Raw genomic sequence first — 19,916 nt, 5'->3', positions numbered from 1 at the left:
TTTTTCTTCTGTAGACCCTGCCTACCCTATAAAATCTCCCATTACTGCATCATGGAGACTATAATCCCTTTCCGAGGGAACAGATTCTTTCCAACCATAAGATGAAATAAGAACTTACATTTCCATACTGCCCAAAAGGAAATAAATTGATTACAAAATGCAGGAGAATGACTGATTTTCCACATTTGTTGTGTTCATTAAAGGGTTTTTGAATAGACTTGACAGTATTAAAGAAGTTCAACACACACAAAATAAAAATTAATAAAGAGAAAAAAATTGCATTGACAACAAACAACAAAATAAACACACTGATATATAAAAGGTTGTTATACATCGATGAAAAATGGATGTCATAAAGTCACAAACTAAAAAGTATTAACAGCCAATAAAGATATGAAAATATGTTCAACCTTGCTATTATTATCAAAGAAATACAAATAAAATAATTCAGGTGTCATATTTTACTGACTAGAATGACAAAGTTTTAAAAAACTTGATAATACTGGTATTGATATTGATAATACTGGTACTGATGAGTGTGTGTAAGAAACCACACTGGATGTTAAATTCTTGGTAGAAATAAAAAGCACGGTAACCTTTCTGGAAGACAATATGTCAGTATGTACCAGAACTGACAACCAGCCATTCAAGTTCTAGAAGTCCATTCTAAGGAAATAAACAAATGCTCAAAGACATATGAACAAGGATGCTTGTCTCATTGTTTAGCAAAGCAAAACAGGAATAATCTAAATGTTGAACAGTAGGGACTGGTTAAATAAATAATAGAATGCTGTTCAACCATTAAAAATGATGCTGCAGATTTTTATTAGGTGATGAGTAATCATACTTATATTACTAAATAGAAATGTTATAGAACTGTTTTGTAGTTTGATATAATAATTAAAGGTATTTTATACTTGCATTGTATTTATATGCACCCCGTCACAAAAAAGTTTCAAAAGATACCCTCAAAAATGTTACAGAGATGATTTATCAGAAATGGGATTTTGAGTTATTTTTCCTTTTTTCTTTAAATCCTTTCAATTTTGGAGTTTCTGCAATGAGCCTGTATTATTTTTACAATTAAAAATATTTAAATTTACAACAAAAGGATCTAAATTCCTCCAGTTTTCCATTTATTTTCCACCCTGGCTCAGGGTATTTGTGTAAAAAAAAAAAAAAAATCAGCTTATTTTCTCTTTTGTATCAATCTAAATTTACTTTTCATAAGTTAACTATTTTAGTCTGGCAAACGTTTCACACAGGAAAATTGTTAAGGTCTGAGTATTCTATTACCTTTAAAAGCACTGGAAACTTTGAAATTCTTTCTTTCAGAATTTTCATATAATACTGAAAGGCGCGGGGGCGGGGGGGAGATAGCAAAATGAAGGGAAATAGATAGTAGTAGTCAACTTCAATTAAGAAAAAGCAACAAGAGGCAGTTTGTACTCTTTTGATACGGCAGAAGCCCCATGTGTCAACTCATGCTAAAAAATGTATATATACACACACATATATATGTTTGTGTGTATTATATGTATATGTGACACACACACATAATTAATCCACAGTCTTAGGCTAATCACTCATTGTGGCAGAAACAACGAGCTGTTGACTACACTTTAATCAGCTCCTCCAGCCTGTAGAGGCATCACTAGGACCAAGATAGGAACAACATTCTCCATCTCCGCTTGCATCTGGGTATGGTTCTATCCCAAAGAATGTGACCAGAGGTGACCTGAAGAGTTTATGTCTGAAGGATAACGAGTTGATAATTGTAGCTTGCAGCTTCCTCTCTCCTTTCCTTTTTAGGACAAACGTAGAGCCACTTGATGAAGGTGGTGGGTCCCTGAATAACTGAGCAGAAAACTGACCCTCAGACCACCAAAGTCCATACTACACTCCTGAGTGAGTGAGAAATGAACTGTCCATGTGTTGCTCCACTGAGGTTTAAGGTTCGTTATTTAGTGTTTAACTAACGCATTTTTTCTTTAAACCTCAGTTGCCTTCTCTGTAAAATAGTCTTTGAAAAGGATCCACTGTAAGTTTTTTCCATTGCTTATGTTTTTATCTTAGTTTTTAATTCTCAGAAACATTGCGCGCATTTTACCTTTTAAGTTAGTAAGTCTACTTTTTTTCCCACAAAGACGGGTTCTTCAAGTTATGGAGAAGTCATAGCAGACTGTTGCTTCAGTTTAAGATACGCATTCACATATGAGATGAGAAGGGTGAGGACCCAGAGAAACGCCTTTGACAGAGGGGAGTGAGAGCATACTGAAGAATGTTTAGTAATAAAGAATTCAGATGGGAGAAACGGATGGGTTACATCTAACAGATTTGCTCAAAGGAATTCTGGAAAGGCAAATATGTGAAAATGTATAGCAAAGACATGAAATGCCTTTTGGTCCCTAAATGGATTTCATTTCAAAGACGTGCATATTGCAAATACATGTACCATAACACTTCTCTGTCCACTTCTAGAATTTTCTAAAGCCTGACAGAACATCTGCAGAGAGAGGATGTCATTCCAAGATAATCGACTGCAAGTTACTAAATTAAGATAAAAATGTCCTTAACCTTGAACAGTTTTTAAAGAGATTTTAGAAGAAAGGAGCCCTCCAGGGGGTTGTATAACTATATAATTGTACCCTTTCTAAAAGGCTATTTACAGATACATAATGTTTCCCCTCCATTCTTTAAAGTAAAATATAGGATAAAAAAAATAGTTTGGGGATAATATTTGTTTGGGACAGCAGGCACTGCTAATCAGTACCACTCTCTCCTTATTCCTTACTAACAGAGCCCTGGTTTAGGAGACCCCATTATCCTTAAGGCTAAGGTGGCCAGTTTAAAATCCGAGCTGATGAGATCTAAGTGCAAGTCTGCTGACCATCTGTGGTAAAAAATTTGCTCTCTGAGTTAGACACTTCCTTTTTTTTCTTACTTAATTTCTTTTTTTTTTCCTTTTCTTTCTTCCTGCCCAAATTGTTGGAACACTATTGGAGATTCTGGGGTCACTTTGAAGCTATGTGGACGTGCTAGAGATGTGGAAGCTGGAAGAGTGAAGCAACCCAGTCCCCTGGTGATGCCCTTCAGCAGCTGGACTAACGCTAGAGGGACTATCTCTAAACTTCCTGCTACCCGTGGAAAGTAAGGTAAATATCACTCATTCACCTTCTGTTACCTACTAACTGATCCAGAACTCTAACCTCAGGGTTCTAGAACCCTTCTCAGTATGCCATAGTCATACTCATGTTCCGGACTCCTGATCATCAGACTTGCTTACAGCAGATGTATGGGGAGGGCGGGCTCTTCTGGAAGCCCTCATACTTCCTCCCCTACCCCCACCACACACAAATAATGATCTTTATGTCCACTCATCCTTCTATCTACACTCAGAGGCCAGGGCCCCCAGGAAGGCTTCACTGACAACCCTTTACTCCTCTCTACATGCAGAAAGGGTAGAGGTGTGGGCTCTGGAATCAGACTTCCTAGACTTGAATTCTTAATCTGTTACTTACCAGTTTAGGACGTGGGCAAAGTAGTTACCTTCTCTGGACACCCCTGTAAAAGAGGAACACTAAGTAGCACCTATGTACCTTACTGAAAGGATTAAATGAGCAAATGCAGGTAAAGTTCTTATAAGTTTTTCTTGGGTCAATCAATTCTAGCTGCTATTGTTACCTTTGACTAATTTAGGGCAGAGTCCCTTTGCCCTCCTTTGGTTCTCTGGGCCCGTCTCATTCACAACACACACAACCGCATACTGCAGAGTTTTGAAAGGTGGTTCTCAAAATGTGGTCCCTGGGCCAGCAATATCAGCCACACCTGGGAACTGGTTAGAACTCTGGCACTGGAGCCCAGCAATCTGTGTTTTAACAATATTCTCAGGCAAATCTGATGCACACTAAAGGTTGACGACAACTGAGAACATCTGTCTCAGACTCTACTGGAGGCATTCACCAAAAACAGAGTTACAGGACCTTACACCTGACCAGCTGGAGAAGGGGTCTAGTAATTGCATGATTTTTCAGCACATAAATGTTTGAGAATCACTGCCATTTTGAATGTGTGTTTCACTTGTCTGTTTTTCCAGTGGACTCTACTTCCTTGCAAGGAAGGTTCGTGAAGATTTGTTGCTGTTGTTTGCATTATTAGTTTTATTATGCTAATTCTAGAATCTCTGGTGCATAGTGCAATCTCAGGCAGGAAGTAGTGGCTCATTAAAACAGGTATCCCAAAAGTCTTAGTAGAACTTCAAGATTAATTCCTTCAGGAAGAGGTAAAATTGTCATTAGATGCAGATGATATGATACTATATAGAGAAAACCCTAAAGACTCTACATGAAAACTACTACAACTGATAAACGAATTCAGCAAGGTAGCAGAATACAAGATTAACATACAGAAATTGGTTGCATTTCTTTATACCAACAATGAAATATCGGAAAGGGAATGTAAAAAAACAATGCCTTTTAAAATCACAACCCCAAAAATAAAATACTTAGGAATAAACCTCACCAAGAAAGCAAAAGACTTATACGCTGACAACTGTAAGACATTAATAAAGGAAAGTGAAGATGATTCAAAGAAATGGAAAGACATCTCATGTTCTTGGGTTGGAGGAATTAGTATTGTTAAAATGCTCATACTACCCAAAGCAATCTACAGATTTAATGCGATCCCTATCAAATTACCCATGACATTTTTCACGCAATTAGAACAAATAATCCTAAAATTCATACAGAACCATAAAAGACCCACAATTGCCAAAGCAATCCTGAAGAAAAAGAACAACGTTGGAGGCATAGCCACCCCAGACTCAGACAGTACTCCAAAGTCACAGTAATCAAAACAGCGTGGTATTGGCACAAAAACAGACATATGGATCAATGGAACAGAATACAGAGCCCAGAAATAAACCCACACACCTCAGTTAAAGAGACAGTCTCTTCTGCAAGTGGTGTTGGTAAAGTTGGACAGCCTTATATAAACCAGTGAAGTTAGAACACATCCTTTCACCATACACGAAAATAAACTCAAAATGTCTTAAAGACTTAAACATAAGACATGACACCATAAAACTTCTAGAAGAGAACACAGGCAAAATATTCTCTGACATAAATCATACCAATGTTTTCTTAGGTCAGTCTCCCAAGACAATAGAAATAAAAATGAAAATAAACAAAGGGGACCGAATCAAACTTACAAGCTTTTGCACAGCAAAGGAAACCATAAACAAAATGAAAAGACAACCTACAGAATGGGAGAAAATATTTGCAAATGATGCGACCAGCAAGGGCTTAATTTCCAAAATATACAAACAGCTCATACAACTTGATGACAATAAAAGCAAACAACCCAATCAAAAAAATAGGCAGAAGACTTAAAGAGACATTTCTCCAAAGAAGAAATACAGATGGCCAATAGGCACATGAAAAGATGCTCAACACTGCCAATTATTAAAGAAATGCAAATCAAAACTACCATGAGGTACCACCTCACACCAGTCAGAATGGCCATCATTAAAAAGTCTACAAATAACATATGCTGGAGAGGGTGTGCAGAAAAGGGAACCCTCCTACAACACTGTTGGTGGGAATGTAAGTTGGTGCAGCCACTGTGGAAAACAGTATGGAGGTTCCTCAGAAAACTAAAAATAGACCTACCATATGATCCAGCAATCCCACTCCTGGGCGTATATCCAGACCAAACTATAATTCAGAAAGACACATTCACCCTGATCTTCACAGCAGCAATATTCACAATAGCCAAGACATGGAAACAACCTAAATGTCCATCAACAGATGAATGGATAAAGACGATGTGGTACATATATACAATGAAATACTACTCAGCCATAAAAAAAGAATGAAATAATGCCATTTGCAGCAGCAACATGGATGCAGCTAGAGATTATCATACTAAGCAAAGTAAGTCAGAAAGAGAAAGACAAATACCATGATACCACTTATATGTGGAATCTAAAATATGACACAAATGAACCTATCTATGAAACAGAAACAGAATCAGAGGCATAGAGAATAGACTGGTGGCTGCCAAGGGGGAAGCAGGTGGGAGAGGGATGAACTGGGAGTTTGGGATTAGCAGATGCAAACTGGTATATATAGATTGGCTAAACAACAAGGTCCTACTATATAGCACAGGGAACTATATTCAATATCCTGTGATAAACCATAATGGAAAAGAATATGAAAAAGAATGTATATACATATGTATAACAGAGTCACTTTGCTGTACAGCAGTAATTAACACAACGCTGTAAACCAAGTATACTTCAATAAAAAATAAGTTAATTAAATTTTTTAAAAGATTAATTCCTTCAGAAGAACAAGTACTACACATTCACAAAAAAAGCACCCTTTGAAAGTTTAAATTTTTGAATTTCTTTGCCACTTCCTTAGTTTTGATCATCTTGGACAATATATTTTTAATATTGACTTTTAAAAAGAACTGTGTTTCAGTGTTTGCTATCCTTAGACAGAAAGAGATAAGTACAACTAAATACTTATTTTTCAAAAGTCTCAAAAGTATAAGGGAAATGAAAGTAATTATATCTTCAAATGATTTTGGGGTATGTTTCTAATTTCATACTTCTGATGCGATTAAAGACTAAAACTGTATTAAGACATTTGAGACATGCCGCATTGGTATTAAATGAATCTAATTTTGTGTAAAGTGGTAGAAATATTTTCTTCAGCGAACATACCTGCAAATATAAAATCACAACCATAAATCTACAAAAAAGCAAGCTATTGAATGAAATCTGATTGGTTATTTCCCTGCAGTATGGATCTGCTAATAATTTAATTTACTACTTGCTAACAGAAGCCAAAATTTAAATATACATATATATATATGTGTGTGTATATATATATCTCTTCAATTTTAAATCATTCATATATATGAACAAGTATACATACACATATATAACAATTGTTCATATATATATAGATAGATAGATAGATAGATAGATATACAATTTAAATTAAAGAAAGTACATCTGGTGGCCTATTTTTTCCCCCCGATTCCTAAAGAACACCATATTCTATTCTAGGCAGTGGAATGTCAATCCACCTTAAGGGTTGTTCAATGAGCTATCTGAGAAACCACTGGTTTAGCCAATGATGTACTTATTGAGGGAGGCCCTAGTGCCACTGTCAAGAGCTTATCCACAGGAGAGATAAGAAGGTACTTGTTTGGTTTGTGAAAAGAAGGAGTAGTGAGGAATGGCAGGTAGCTGCAGGCTGATGACACGTGATGTCCATATATATGTAGAACCAACACGCCCATAATTGCACCCATTTTCCATACCCAAATCCAAAGCCTTTATATCATTAATCCCAGGCAAAAATGGTAAGATTCATGTGTGTTACTATCCCACGGCTTCAAGACGCCTATAAACTAATATGAGTATGTCTTAGTTTTATCAGTGGAGGACAAACCAGGCTTCTATCACCAAGCCCCATTCCATAACAGGCAAACCAGTCCAAGACTTCTCTGAGTGCTGCAGGAGAGTCTATGGAAGGGGCGCTCACTCCACTGTGATGCCTAAAATGCCTTTGCACAGAGCAAACATTCAATACATGCTGAGTGAATGAATGAGTGAACTGGTGTCATAAAACAGGCTTATTTGAGGGAAATTCCATTCAACGGCTGGCATTCCTTCCTACCCATCTTAACTGTTAAGCTTGCCATCAGACAAAAATTTAATTATAAAACGTTAGAGTTGAGGAAATTTTAGAAACTTTCTACTCTCCAGAGGTACACAACTTTAATTTAGTGGTAAAAATCACTAGGAGTGATTTAGGAGTCTATCAGACCTGAGTCCAAATTCCACATCTACCATATTTTCGTGAGCAAATAACTACTTCTGAGGCTCTGTTCCATGTATGCATTATGGGATATCATAATAATACATACATTAATTGTATGACTATCAGGGGATGAAATGACACAACCCATTTGCCATGGTCGGCTAAGTAATTTGCACCAAGTAAGCACTCAAGACATTAGCCAATATTAATAGCGGAGAGATGAAAACAAAACTCTGGGACTGATGCCTACCTTAGTGGCCCCAGTGGTCATAATGACTTTCTTCCATTCAGCCTGCTCTCTTCTCACTAAGACTAAGGAAGAGAAGATGAACAAATTAGGAATAACAATTTGAAAATGGTTTTATACTCCCTGAATGAATGGAATTATAATAAAATGATTCATGAGTTCTGCAGAAATATGAGACTTTAGATCTTTACGTTAGTTCTCTACAAAACCAATTTATGGCCCTAAGATGTACCTTCCCACCCAGCCCCATCCTTACCAGGATCAAATATCATTGTAAATGGAAAAGTCAACAACACATAATCAACAAGCTAAGTTACAAGCCAGTGAAGTCTCGGAGGTTTGATAGAGAAAATTCAGATTTATCATTATATGTAAAAATAAGATGATATGAAGAACTCAATCTAAAAAATATTACCTGGAGATCTATAATCTCTACAATAGTGCTATAAAAAGTAAAGAGCTAGAAATCTATTTAGATGGTTTTCCTTATAAGAAGGCACTTTCTGTATAACTTCTAATGTACTATTGATGAGAACAATTCAACAAAATTCAAATAAATACCTGCAGATGTCCTACAAGAAGAAAACAGAGTTAGATGTGACAGGGGATAACTGGACTTCAGGATGAGTAAGACCCTATACTTGACCTCAATAAATTAACATGAAATACAGTGGATGAGTCATGTACAGAATGTCAGAATTCTAAAAGGCCAAGCTAAGTACCAAAAGGAACATGTGGGGACTCTTAAGAAGGAAATAAAATATTGGTTAGTTGATTACGAAAAGGCAGAAGGGAGTAGGTTCCCTTTGGCTGCTCTTTGAAGAGATCACTTCCTTTCCCCCCTAGTCCTGAGGCTAGGGTGGCATGGGCAATAGAGGAATGTGGGGACTGAGAATCATTTCTACTCTCACCAGAGTGGCTGGAAGCAGATTTTCTTACCAGGATGTCATGTAGTAGTATGCTAATATTTAAGGGTTCTTGAGGTCAGGGAGAAGGGTTTGAATACTCCGGCTCCATCTCTTGCTGTGGGTCAAGTTTCTTACCTTTCCAACACCTCGGCGTCTTTATCTGAAAATTGGGGATGATGATAATGTCTCCCACCTGAGTGTGAGAACTACATGATATAGTGCATACGCAGGGCTAAATTTGGCGCCTGGCAAACAGAAAGTGCTCAGTACGGCAGGCGAGTGTAGTGACAATAAAGGCAAAGATGACGGGGGTAGTGCCGGTGCTGCTTCTGCCCCCAGAACAGGCTCTGACTGGGAGAGAGTTAAAGCACCTTTGGGTTCATGGGGGTTTATATATAAGCAACGGTTGATCAATGTGAGCTGGTTGTCCAAATGATTATGTGCAATCTAAGAAAAAAATGGGCCTCGGATCTGCTCAGCTACTTAATAATATTAGCAGCGGTAGTAGTCAAAGAAGCTAAATTTTATTAAGTGTTTATATGCCAAACAACGTGCTGAACGTTTTAAAAGGATTTACTCACTTATTACAACGAGGCTATATGCTAGGTCCTGATAATGTTATTCGTCTCTTTCAGATGTTGACTGAGCCTCAGACGGGTTACAAAAGCACCTAAGATCCTGTTGTCAGTACATGATGGAAATGAGTTCAAATCCAGCCTGTCTGACTTGTTCTTAATCACTAAGGTATGAAATTAAGCATGTTGCCCTTTGCCTGATTCTCCTCCTGAGGCCTGAATATTTCACTTAGCTGAGTGCAGAAGAGAGAAAATTCTCTCTCCTTGACCCAACTTGGCATCAATATCCAACTCCCCTTCTCAAAATGGGTTGCTTCAATGAGCAGCAATGAATGCCAGGTCGTGGACCAGTCACCTTGATGACTAAGAGTCAGACACTAGGGAAAGAAAATGCTCTGTGACAAACCTACCCTTGTACAGAAACAAGACAGAAATGGGGGGACAGGGCAGAAGATAATGGAATAAGGCATAGGAAAAATAGCACCTGGCATCGTGACAGTAATAATAATAATAGTAGTAGTAGTAGTAATAGTAATAATAATAGACTTTACTATGCTCTAGGCACTGTATTAAGTGCTTGGTGTAAGTGACTTCATTTTAACATTGAAAACAAGTCTATGGGGATGAAATATTATTAACATCATTTTATAGGCAGGAGTATTGAGGTTCAGGTAATCAGGTAAATTGCCCAAGCTCATATGGTTAGCAAGTGGAAAGCAGAGATTTGAACCAGCACCTACACTCCTAACCATTATGCTATAACCATTATGCTGAAGACATAAGAATTCCAATGGTCTTTCCCCATAACCCACTCCTGCACTCCAGACTTAAATAGTCCAAGATCAAGAGAGAGCAAGCTTGGAGTTGCCACTCTTCAGTAAGTGTCAATCATTTCAAAACAGTGTATTTGCTAAGAAGATGCAGTTCCTGTGATAATCTTCTCAACCAGGTATCAAGAAACAGGAAGCAAAGATTCAAGTAACAGTATGTTCCTACTTACGAGGAAGGTGGGACAGCACAGTTGACACTGGGCTTAACTGTTCTGGAAAACGTGGTCCCAGTAGGCATACACGCTGGTACATTTTCCCCACCTACCAAATACAAAAGAAGTATTTCATTTCCATGTTGCTCTTCAAAGTTCCACCTCATTCGTGCCTGTCATTCATCCTCTGGCCTCTTCCTGTCTCCATTTCTGTACAGAAAGGTGCTGAGTCTCTGCTCTCGGATACGAAAAGGGTGTGTTAGGAGAGGGAGCCGTGGTACCTCGATGTCTTTTTTTTTTTCCATCTTAATTCTATTATGCCAACTCCACTGAACTTAATTAGAGTGAATACAGAATTACACAATTACCCTCTGTTCTATTCTTCAGATGTTATATTTTGATAAAATTTACGACATGCTGCTCTCCCCTTGAACACCAGATGAACACTAGAAATGGATGTGTGTTGACATAAAATCTGTTATAATTACAATTAAAGTACAGCTTACATAATGATAGTGTTATCATAAAATTATAGATGTGCAGAGACAACGTGGTCATGCATTTTTTAGTATAAGCACATGCTTAGACCAATATCTGTTAGCAGAATGAAGATGGAAGAGAATTTTGGTTAAGCCACAAAGGCTGTTTAAGGACTTGCAGATAGCTAAGGGAAACTCAAAGACCAGTAAGATAATACTTCCCCTGCCATGTTTTCAATTGCAAAGTGAAGGGAAGATGTGAAAGTAAGTACCCCTATGGAAATTACAAGACAAGTACATTTTTTTCCTTGAATACCTGGGTAAATGCTTAAATTCTAATGTATATCACTGATGCAAATTTTCAACTGAGTTTGATAAATCATAAAATAATAATTATACATATATGTATATAAAACTGCATGGAACTAGACAGTTCAGAATTACTTCTAATTAAAGAGGTACCCTATGACAACTAACTTAAACCTTACAAAATATGGCTCCAAGTACCCTATCAGAGTGAAAAGTAGGAGACTGAAAGGTTTACTGTAAATGTTTGTAGTCATGGTGTCTTAACTAAAACTACTGTGTCACAAATACTATTAAAATAATTGTGACATTTTATTCACTTTTACTGCAAACAACAAAACAAACTATAGGTATTTTTTCATTTCAGGTAATTATTTTAGCTAACAGTTATTAAATGTTTTGAGAAGACAGAGTGCTAATTGCATTACTTCATTTTATCTTTAAAATAGCGCTTCCATGTAATTATTCTTAATATCTCCATTGTATTAAAGTGTATCTCTAGTTTAGACCTTTCTTCAGAACTGCAGACTTGTGTATCCAACTGTGTACTCAGCATCTCTACTTGGACGTCACGAAAACATCTCAAATCTTAAACCTCCAAAACTGGTCTTTAATCCCCCAAACATGCTCTACCCCAAACTTTTTCCATCTTAGGCGACAGTAACCACACCTTTCCAGTTCCCCAGGCCCTAAATCTCGAATTCACCCTTGACCCCCTCTTCCTTTCCATTCTTGCATTCAATCTACCACGAAATGCTGTCACAACCTTCCCAATGTGCCATTTCTGAGAATTACCAGCCGCTAGCAGCCTGGTGCAGGCCACCAACATAGACCTCGAGGATCCTGTAGCCACCTCCCGAGATTCTCCCTGACTCCACTCTCTCCCCACATCCTCAAGGCCACAGATAGAGTTACGCTTTTCAAACAAGAGACAGCTCATGCCACACCTTGGCTAAAATCCTGCCCCTGGCTGCCTACATTTAGAGTAAAAGACACAATGCATGTGATGGCCTCCCAGGACTTACCCCATCCATCCCATCACATATCCGACCTCCAGCCCTCCTGCTGTCTCTTCCTCCCCACTGGCTAAGTCAGCCAGGGTGGCCTGCTTGATATTCCTCCAAGCTGCCCGGCATATTTCTGCCTTAAGAGTTTTGGGACTGGTTATTCTTGCTCCCAGGGAGTGGTCTCCCCATCATACATTCTGACAACTCCCTCACTTCAAGTCTTTGCTCAAATGTCAACTTATAAAATCCACCCTGACTACCCTATTTAAAATCAGAACCTACCTGTACACTCCTCCAGCACTCCCAACCCAAGCCTCTTCAGGGAGCTTCACATCCTTTTCCTTATCCCGTAGCACCCATCAACTTGTGACAAAGCATAGAATTTATTTATAACATCCGTTTCCACACGAGAGTGTAAGGAGGGAGAAAGCACGCAAGAAGGAGCACGCAGGCAAAGGCTCTTGTCTAATTTATTCATTGATACGTCCAAGCATAGAGAACAGGAAGATGCTTGATAAACAGTCCTGAAAAAGATACAGATGAGGAAACTAGTAGTAAAGCTCAGAAAGTTTAAGCAACTTCTTCAAGGTTCTAGAGCTAGAAGAGGGTCACAGTAGAATTCACACTTGGGGATGTCTAACTTCAAATCTCTTAGCCGCTCTGCTATCTTTTTTTTTTTTTTTTTTCTTTGCGGTACGCAGGCCTCTCACTGTTGCGGCCTCTCCCGTTGCAGAGCACAGGCTCCGGACGCGCAGGCTCAGCAGCCATGGCTCACAGGCCCAGCCGCTCCGCAGCATGTGGGATCTTCCCAGATCAGCTCACAAACTCTCAACCACTGCGCCACCAGGGAAGCCCCTCTCTGCTATCTTAAGTCCATGCAATTCAGGATTTGTTTTAATCAGTGCCATGGAAATTCTCACTCCACTGAATAGGATCACTAAAGTGTTCTCTGTCTAGATTTATATACATATTTTCCATTTAAACAAAGGAAACAGAAGAGGGGAATTCATCATGTGTTATTGCGGTAGTTTTACAGCAATTTTAGCAATAATGACATTTAAGTAATAGTGATATTTAATGATAGCATAATAATAATAAAATAATAGCTCTTAAATGTATTGAAGACGAATCGCATGCTAAACTCGGTGCTAAAATATTTCCATGTATATTTTGTGCAAAATCCTTATGAATATTCTATCAGATGAGCTTTATGTGTAACTCCACCAGGCATACTTCTCTTATTCCGCTTTCAAAGATAAGGAAATTGATGAGAAGTGTGGTAACCGTTTGATCAAGATGAGACTGGTAATAAGTTGTGAGTATGAATTTAAATTCAGACCTAACTCCAGAATTTGATTCTCAATCCATACATGAAAATTCTGATAATTCCTTTGATAAGGGTATGTTCTCTCCTGGAAAACATCCCCCATTATGTCTGCCTGTGCTCATACCTTCAGAACACAGTCAAGTTTGAAACATGATAAAAATGTTTAAATAGGGTGCTTTAATAAATGGAAATATCTTCATCTAAACAATAACACAAAAAGGCAGGCTGAGCCCTTTGAAGTGGCTTCGTTGCTATCCTCCATCCAGAACAAGAGAAGGAATCAACAGCCGCAGAGTAAAGAAAGCATGAAACCCAGAGATGGAGGATTCTGTAAATGACCAATTACAAGACTATTAAGCCACACTTTCATAGCAAGAGGCAAAATGTTCCATTAAACTGAAAATTCTTCTACCCCTCACTCCAAGGCCCACACACACATTAATGCTGCATTTATTAGGATCTATTTCCTGTGCTCTATCAACGTGACTTTCAGCAACTGTATTAATACAGTCCTTTCGCTTTGCACATATATCTGAATGATGGATTCCATTACTGGAGTTTTGTAGAAAGAGTGGAGTGACTGAAGTAAAGTTTGGGAAGAGCCATCATAATCCATAATGATGGGCACTGAATCAGGACAAGAAGAAACCTCTCTTCTCATTTATTTGAATGAAAATTCTACTATATATTTATTGCCTCTGTACAGGGCCATCTGTTGAATAATGGAAAACAAGCATCTTTCATTTGCAGGTAGGATTTGTGTGCTCAAGTTTCGATGGGCCTGCAGAATTAATCTTGTTTTAGAAATGAAATAAAATGTAATTTCTTACTGTAAGTAGATGTGGTTAAGCAACTGGCAACTTTGATGTCTTTAAATCACTGCAGTTTCAGGGTAGGCAAATCTATAATTATTTCAAGCACTTCTTTATTGGTGCAACAACTGAGCAGTGTACATAGTGGTCAACAACCTGGGCATTGTCAGACGACTTAAGTTTGAATCTAGACTTTGCCACTCACCAGCTATGTGACTTTCAGCTATGAGAAGCACTTTCTTCAGCTTTACAGTGTGGATTATTATATGCCCTTTGCAGAACTACTGTAAGAACTAAATGTATATGGGCACAGTGGCTCATAGTAAGGGCTCAAATTAGTACCGTGGTCACTACTAGTAGTATTGAAAAGAAATTAGAACTTCTATTCTCATAAAGTGGGATATGTGTCCCTTTATCATTGTAATTTCATATCATTTTACTTTTGACCTTGTAATTTAATAGCTTGATCCAAGAAACATTTAGCAGTAAATATAATTGAAAGAAGATTACCTGTCAAACATGAAATACTGTAGTATCAAGTGTGCTGGCACAATACTCTTCTCAGATAATTAACCTGTAAAAATATGTTATTGTCTTCTTTTTAATTAAGCACATTGAACATATATATTTACTGTGCCAATTGGCGAAAGGTCCATTAATTAATCAGTCTAACTATATGTTGCATAAACGTCTTCTAAACATAATCGTATATGTATTTTATTTGTTGGGAAAATGTGTTTGAGATTGTTCTTTTCTGCCTATTTAAAGTAAAAGAGGGTGAGAAGTAGAGTTAGGCTTAATGTACTTTGTACTCCATTATGCCATGAAAATGCTTCTGTGCCCTGGAGACAACAACAAAAGATTTGCTTTAATGACAAGAATCAAGTATGTTCTAAAGCTTCCAGGTAGGAGGCGTAGAGGTTGCAGTTTATATCAGAAGTATTTGCTCTCTCTCTCAACTGCGTCTAGATGGGAAAGATGTGGTCACAAATGCTTCAAGGTGATATAGTAAATGTTGGAAAGAGGCGGGGGTAGAAGGCAGATTTTTGAATATCTCAGACCTGAGCTAGAAGGATTTTATTTAAAGAAAATAGCGGATATGATTTTTCACTTAAGGAATGCCAGTCAGCAAACCTGACATTAATGTAGGAAATTAGCTCTTTTAGCTATGATGCTTTCAAATGCACATTACTGAAAACAAATTCAAAATAGTCAAAGGAAATTTACAAACAAAAACCCAACAACAACAACAACCTCAACAAACAAGTACTAGAAATTCAGGGATGCAGCCATATTCAGATACAGTTGGATCTGGAAGTTCCAGAGTATCAGCAGGGTTCCAGCTCTCTCTCCATCGCTCAGCCCTGCTTACCTCTGCAAGACTTTATTTTACAGAAAGTCTCTTCTTGTGCTGGATGGTCACTGGGAGTCCCAGAGTCATATCTCCCCAGCTTAGAAATTCCAGAGAGAAAAGACAATTCTTCCATTTCTCTCTGAGACAAAAGTCCTGGGGAGGAGTCTGATAGACTTAGCCGAGGTCAGATGCCTACCCATGAGCCAATCACCTGCTTTACTGGAGTTCAGTCCCTGGGCGACTCATCCCCGGGGCCCGTGAGGAGGCAGGATGGCATTATCTGGCAGTTCTCCAAGAAAAGCCTGCTGTTTTCGTAAGATGAAAGGGGAGAGGACATGGATAATGAAACCTGTATCTGCTTCTGTAAAATCCACAGAATCTTACTCCCTGCCCTGTGTCGATGACCATGCAGTAAGCTGACCCAGGAGGTCATTTTTCCCACAACAGTCTTTATATATATGACTAAGGAACACACTGGTAAAAGAATATGGGAGAAAGTCTGAGTATGACAAGTCAGCTAGACTGATATTAACTAAAAAGGCTGTGTGAAAATATCCTTAAAAACTTGCCCCCAACTCACTCAAAGTCCAAAGTTGGAGCTGGAAATACAATGTCATGGAGTTTGGATAAGAACAGGTTTTCTCCAAGCTGAACTATGACACAGAGATTAGAGACTTCTAGAAACTTTACTTTTTCAAAGAAAAAACATCACATGAGAAAAATGAGGCCTAGAAAAATTAAATGACTTAAGCTAACTAATGGCAGGACTGAGACTAGAGTATACTTTGTGTAATTGGCTATGGTCTTTTTTTTGTTTGTTTTTTTTGTTATCACTTCAGAACGAGACAAACTTAAAGAAAGGAAACACAACCAAAACTCAGTGGTTGGAAAAGAGATGGATGTGAACGCCCACTTGTTTCTTACGTATAAAGTTACCCCTCGCAGTGTTTTGGAGGAGAAAACGCTGACTCTTCCCAACGTTGGTTACATACACAAAGGTTCCAAAGACAAGACAAGTGCTTTGCAAACAAAGTAACTAGAACCAGCTCAGGCTTCCCCGCGCCGGGTCCTACGTTCCACGGTCAGAACCACCAACTGTATCCCCCCGGGTAACAAGGTGATTCAGAAAAGCTGGCGCCTTCAAAGAAGGGAGAAAACTTAGCCGGGAAGAGAGTCAGGAGGAAACTTGCTCAGCTTCTTGCTGGGGTCTGAAACGATCCCAATAGAGTCCTTAAACCCCTCAGGTTTCCCCAATCAAGCACCCTCGCCTCCAACCTGGGCCACCCCAGATCTGACTATCAGACGACAGAAGTCTGCGGACGCACGGAGAGCTGACCACCCCACGAGAGGGACCTACGCGCGGCCGCGCCCACTCACCCGCCGCTCCCCGGGAGACGGGAGACCAGCCCGGGGTCCAAGTCCTCGGCGTGGCAGACTCGCCCCTCTCCGGGCCCGGCTCCAGCTCACCTCGGCGCGGCCCGCCTGGGCGCCGCCATCTTGACCACATAGGGGGCCTCGCGCCGGAGGCCCCTGAGCGGGCGCCCTGAGCGGAGCCGGAGCGCCGGGGAGGCCCAGGTCGGCGTCCTACGTCCCCCGCGCGCTCGCGCCCCGTCCACGAGCGACGAGAGTCCCGCACGCAGCGCCCGACCCAGGCTTCCGCGGAAGCGGCGCCCCGCGCAGCCCGCACCGCGGCTCAGGCGGCGCCGAGGGCGGCCCGGGCGGAAGAGCGGGCGCGGGGCACGCGCTCGGTAACCTGGCAACGCGGAGCAACCCGGCGTCTCCGGCGAACCCCAGCCCTCCACCGCGAAGAAGCACGGACCCCCGCACCAGCCGCCCAGCCCGCGCCACCCCTCGGTCGCTCCGCCCGCCGCTGCCCGCTGGCTATGGTCTTTTAAATCCATGATACAACGTCTATATGTAACAAATCTGTTAAACCCTAAATGTTTATGATACTCAAGTAATCCATTATCTGAATTATTCTTGAAGATAAAACATCCAAGACTTCTTAATTGTATGGGTATACATACATAAAATACACGTGGAGGTAACTTCAAATATAGTATGTGCCTGTCTCTATTCCTTCCCTCTCCGCTCTTTTAAGAAATGCCCCTTTAAAAATTGCCCACTCACCATCTGTTAGGTAAATTTGCTGAAACACAGTAAATGTGGAGACAGAAATTGTTATAGAGACTATTCCAAATGACACTGACACCTGTATTTATGAAATTTTTAAAAGGGTAAGTTAGAGTTGTTTTTTTTTTTTTTAAATCCCACTATAGTAACACCACATCATCCTAGGTGCCCAGTTCTATCCAATTACATAAGATGGAGAAAGAGAGAGAGAGAGAGAGAGAGAGGAGAAAGAGAAAGAAGAAAGGAAGAAAACCAAGTACTTATGTATAAAATGTTGCTCCCAAAGTTTGAGATTATACGCAAGCATCAATGAACAGAAGGAAAACACTTACAAATTTACAAATGTATTTCATTTATGGTATGAGGGACACAGGTTTAGATTTGCAACACGCTCCCACAAGGGTCAAATTGACCACTTTTTTCTATTAGTTGCTCTCGAGAGAACAAAACAATGGAAACAGATGCCATTCAATTCCAAGTCTATAGCTTAGACCATGTCACTGCACATGAAATATTGTTCATTCAGAGTCAGCACATAGCAGGAGTAATTTATACTCTCAGAGTGTTTGCTCTCAAGTCAATAGCAGAGAAGCCTTGAATAAAAACGTTCCCATTACTTTCCATTGTAATAGATCTTACTTATAGCCCATGAAACAGTGGTCAGAGGAGGTTTATTCTTTGGACACCATATTATATAATCTCTCCACTTTAAGCCATCCCCCACTCGGCGATTATTTTTTAAATATGTTACTCGTAGTCAATATTAATTTACATTTAATCTTTCTTAGCATTAGGAGAGTATTATTTTGTACAGGCTCAGAAACAAATCTCCCGAAATTCCTCCCTGATGCTCCCTTCAGGCTGAAAATGCATTGCAGGGTGGCTGCAGTGACTTAATTCTAGTTGGCAGAGCCCTGGCCACACACTAATTTCATTAGCCTCAAACTCCTGGATTTGAAAGATCCACTGAATATGATTCCTGTCCTCTGACATGTCACTTACTAACCAATTCAGTGTGCATACAGAGGAGAGAAAGGACTTGCTCAGCTCTGGCCCACCGGCAGGCAGATGAGAATTCCCAGTCAGAGACACTGTTTACATCTGAGTGGTCATTCTTGCCCGGGTTCTCATTTTCAGGAAGGAAGTTCAATCCAGGCTTCGCCGGCAGCTGCAGCATTTGTTACATCCATTACTAGCTCCTTGTTCCTTCCTGCCCCCCAGTGCTTAGCATCCCCCATTTCAGTCACTAAGTCTTCCTTCCCCCAGCCTAGAAGCTTACCTCACCATAAATTTTTATCTCAAATGATAGGTTTGGCACATTCCCCACAGCAACCCACAGGGACTGGGGAAAAGAAAACTCAAATCTCTGGAGAGCTAAGAATTCAACCATTTAGAGGAGTTTCTTTTATACAGGACAGTCTTCATTGAGCTGAACCCTGCAATCCCAGAGAAGATTCACCTACCCGTTCTTTTCCTCTTTCCCTAAAGTGACTGTGTCTTTGAACAATGGGTCTGTGTCCCACTATTCTCTCTATTCATTTTGCAGGTTTACAGAGGCTGGGAAGCTGGGGACTGGACTTACATGCCAGGAGCTTCTAAGATCACACGCAAAAATAAGGCTACTGGAAGAGATTGTTGGAATCTATCTCTGTATATTTGAACATGGGCAGTGGTTAACCAGGATGCTCACACCAAGCTTATATCCAGCTTGCAGCACAAGCTACAAGTTGGTGCATCCCTCCTACTACCAGCCTCTTCTCAATAAATGCAGGTGAAAACTGGGGGCTCTTTTCCCTCAGCTGTTCATTCCAACATGAATAGCTGCAATTTGCAAACTAGAGGAAAATGACAGTGTTTTCTCTGAATGGTTTTGGTCCCAACGCACACTGCTAATGCTGGCATTCAGTTCCTTTCCTTCCCAGCCCAGGGAACGGGGGAACTAAGCATA

General features: G+C 39.8%; 1 long non-coding RNA gene across 1 annotated transcript; it reads right to left on the bottom strand.

Annotated features, from left to right (window-relative positions):
- Positions 1-8,082: 8,082 nt before the first annotated feature.
- Positions 8,083-17,323, bottom strand: LOC309837923. Its single transcript, XR_014298307.1, has 3 exons — positions 17,213-17,323; positions 10,569-10,659; positions 8,083-8,150 (listed from the first exon to the last, which is right to left on the bottom strand). It is a non-coding gene; the product is annotated as an uncharacterized lncRNA (long non-coding RNA).
- Between the last annotated feature and the right edge of the window lie 2,593 nt (positions 17,324-19,916).

Source organism: Grampus griseus (genome assembly GCF_964374135.1).
Source record: "Grampus griseus genome assembly, chromosome: 1".
Taxonomy (NCBI): Eukaryota; Metazoa; Chordata; class Mammalia; order Artiodactyla; family Delphinidae; genus Grampus; species Grampus griseus.
Note: the sequence above shows the minus strand (reverse complement) of the source record. Positions and strands in the feature narration are given on the sequence as shown.